Below are 4,224 nucleotides of genomic sequence, written 5' to 3' on the forward strand. Positions count from 1 at the left end.
CCCCTGTGAAGACTGATTTGGCTAGAAAAGAACACCAAGTGCGGTAGTCAAGTGTGTCTTGCAAGCCAGCAGAGGTGAACTCATGGCAAACAAGGGAGGTGATTATCTGCGGGCTTTGATGGAGTCAGTCCAAAGGAAGAGATTGCATGCGGGCAGCGGCTTCCAGAACACAGCCGCTGAGCCTGACCTTGCCAAGAAGAAGCTGTTTTGTGGCTAAGTGGACGCTGATCAGTGCAGGGCCAGCCAGGTCTGGTAGGCCAGAACTGTTTTAACTATTCAAGAGGTTAAGAGGGAGACCTTTGTAATACTTCAGTGTTTCTGACTGTGGCTAGAAGTCCAGGCAGTCGGGTTTAGTCCTGGTGATTTTTATTCAGTGAAAGAACTCAGAGAAATCTAGGCTTAGAATAGCTCACCCCTAGAATAATACTGTAATAGGAATAAGTTGGTCGGGGCTGCAAGTAAGACAAAGTAGGAAAAGATAATAAGTGCAAAGTTGCTAGAAAATGATATTTGTTGGATATTTTTGAAATTGTACTCAGGAATCTGTATTTATATGAGAGAAAAAGAAATCAAAAATCGAAGAAAAGTTTAATTAATACGGGAATTTAGGAGGGCAAGCAGACAGTCCTAGGGAACAAAGGAAGCTTGGGCCCTACTGTGAAGCCACAGTTCCTAATATCAGAGTTAAAGGAATGATGAACACAAAGCATGTGGAAGGAGAAGTTGAGTTTTAACTGTTTATATATCACTTCGATTGTTTTGATTTGTGGAATTTATGGCTTAATTAAATATATTATATGAGAAATACAGTATTATGAAAGTGTTTTTTCTTTCTTTCTTTCCTAGTGTTTTAGTATGCGGAGAAAACTGGAAGTTCTACAAATCTCTTAAATGTGTAATAGAATAAAATATTTTTTAATTACCTGAAATACTTTTATATTTGAACTCTTTTTTTGGGGGGGTGTGGTTGTGGAGCTTGAACTCTGGGGAATTCTTTATTTGAAAAAAATGATTGTTGCCAGGCACCAAGTGATTCAGACCGATAGTTCTCATTACTCAGGAAAGTGAGATTCTGAGGTTTTGCCAGCCCAAGTATAATGATCTGCTCAGGTAAGACCCCATCTTCAGAAGAACCAACAAAAATCTGAGCTGGAGGTGTGCCTCAAATGTCAGCCATCAATCTAAATAAGCCAAGCAGCCAAATATGTGGTCCTGAGTTCAAACACTAGTACCACCCAAACAAAATCTTTCCCTTAAAGTCCCAAGTGACTAAAAAATTCACCTATTAGAGCATTTAAAATTTTAATTCAAGGTAAATGCAATCATGCTATATACCGTCCTAGGTATGATTTTATTCACCAAATTTTATTGATAAATATTTTGTCTTACAAAATGCCATATATGTTATGTTTATTTTTCCTTTTAGAGTATAAAAGAAAATTAGTCCTCTGGGAATACTGTGAATAGAATTCCATTGCCCATACAATTTATCAGATGTAAAATCACTGATTCTAAGACAGCTGGACCAATAATGAAACAGCTGAATTATGTCTTCATTAAAATCAAAGTAAACAAAACTCCAAATTCACATACCTAGTAGGAATTCAATTGGCAATTGGTGAGTATATCCTGTTTTGGTAAACATCAGTTGATTTCCCTGTTCTCATAAATTATGATAATTATAGCTTTTATCCTCTGAATAGTATATTTTTTGGGGGAAGTACTGTCTCATTTGTTACAATAATGTCCCTATAAGGGACAGATGTAACAGTCTTCAATTTACAGATGAGAAAAGAGAGGCACAGATGGCTCCATTTGCCTGAGTAAAGTTGGGCCACCATGATTGCCTCCAAGGAAACATCTATGATTTTGATATTGAATGCTGTGATTATGTGAGGGAGTAGAGTATGGATAATATATATATTAGCAATGACCATTGCCACACAACACACAGCCTTTCTTCTTTCTTACTGCAGAACCATTTAGAGGAGGCCCATTTTTACCAGGCCAGCCACAATATAAAGGCAAGTGTGCTATAGCTAGCATCCATCTGCAAGTCAGTGATAGATGGATGAGCAAGCCATAGCTCTTGCTTTAGCCTCAGAAGATTCAGTTTGGGAATGATGAAGAAATAAAGGTTTTCATTAGTTTGAAGGAGCATCTTTTGAATATGAAGTGCAAAGAATGCTATGCATGTAAGCTGGCTGTCATGATTACAGGCGCTGTCCAGTGTGTTCAGGTGACAAAGGACTTTGAATTCAAGTTGAGACTCAATAGGGACTATGGCTTCTTCCCCTGGGCATCCTTTTTGATACATGTAGGGCAGTAGACACCAAAGGAGAAAGGAGCTGTAATCGATGCGTCCGCCGTGATAAACCACTCGAAAACCTGGTCATTTAAAAACACAACCAGTTCTTTCCTTGCAATTCTGAAGTTTGATTTGGGATTAGGTGAAAAGTTTTGATCTAGACGTATGGATAGGTAGCCAACTGCTTTTCAGCTAGAGGCTTGCTTGGAGATGAATGCACCAAGACGGTGTCATTCATCTGCCCAGAAGTAAACTTAATCTGTCTGCTAGTAATACTGTGTACTCTCTTGTGGCTTTACAGCTGAATAGAGTGCTTTTTTGCTTAACTGATGGAAATAGTCCACAAAAGTAAGTCTTAATGAATAAGCACTTATTAAGTCCGCCTTACAATCACAATTGCAATGTCCCATTGGCTGAGACATGTCATGTGATGCAGCCAAAATCAACATGGAGGTATGAATGTCCAGAGGGATGAGTGATGGAATGACATTTCTGTAGAACTCTTGCAACAGGCAGAGCTGTTGCCATTTTTGCCACATGGGGAAATGAGATCTAGAGGTTAGAAATCTGGGCTCTGCTTGTCTGGGACAAGGAGATATGATTTTGAACAATCAATTTCAGTTTCCTTCACAGGTACAAAGACATCTTCACTGTTGCTCTTCTTGAATATACAGAATTGCTTTCCATACACTAGTTCAGAAAACTTTATATAAAGTTGACACCATTACAATGGTTAGTTTTCCAGAAAAAATATTAATTATGAATTATCAAGAATACAAAAGCACAAATGTCAAGTTCTGGATTTGGGGGAGGTGGTCGTTTTGTGGGGAAGAATAACCAGATGGAGAGAATAACAGTAATAACCTCCAATCCCTGAGGGATTTCATAAATATTTTATAGACACTGAGTTCTCTACGGTTTCACAGAAAAAAAAATACTCTCTGGGAAAAATCACAGAACATTTTTCGAACATTGTAGAAGAGGGCATCAGGAGAGCAATGGAGAAGACAAATTGATTTTCTGCAAAACTAGTACATTTTATTCACAAGATTAGAGAACAAGCAAGAACAGAGGACCCTTTACCTTTAACACACACACACACACACACACACACACACACACACACACACTACGTGAGAAACTACCACATGAGCTATAATTCCGTTTCCAGCTTTGTGTTGGCAAGTTGGAGATTAGATTCTGATATACATTTCTGCCCAAGTTGGCTTTGAACTATAATCTTCTGGTCTTAACCTCCTGAGTTGTTACAATTACAAACATGAGTAAATAGTGCCTGACAATGTATACATTTAAAATATAGTTTTAAATACTTTGTTGGCATGAATGTATTATGAACATTTATGATTAGTTTCATTACTTTTCTCCTAAATAATTTCAACTAAATGTAGCAACCATATACTCTAAATAATTTAACTATCTATTGATGAATATTTAGCATATTTATTTTTCTGTATTTTACAATGTTATTATAAAAATGCCCTACAAAACCTAGATACATAAGGCCATAGAGTATGATGCTAAATGAAAGGACCTCTGGGATATAGAAACAAAAGCCATTTAATGAGTGATTGTTGTCCTTTATGTACTGTTATCTCTCATCTCTTTTGCTGTCCCTTGGTTATCTCATATTGTTACAGTATTTCACCTTGTTACCTGATATATTGGATATATGTGTATTTGGTTATTTGAAATTGGATAGGGAAAGGAGGAAAACAAGATGAGGGATGGAGGTGGGGGGGGAGGGAAATGGGGACCATGACATGAGAAAGGGTATCAATGTATGTGAAGTAATGCACCCTCTGTCTGGTGAATATAATGTAACCCTTCTATTAATTACAATAAAAAATATATGGGAAAATGCCCTACAAAAGACATTTGGCCAATGGTTTAAGTAG

The sequence above is a fragment of the Megascapheus bottae genome, chromosome 7 (genome assembly GCF_031878675.1).
Source record: "Megascapheus bottae isolate mThoBot1 chromosome 7, mThoBot2.hap1, whole genome shotgun sequence".
In the NCBI taxonomy this organism is placed as follows: Eukaryota; Metazoa; Chordata; class Mammalia; order Rodentia; family Geomyidae; genus Megascapheus; species Megascapheus bottae.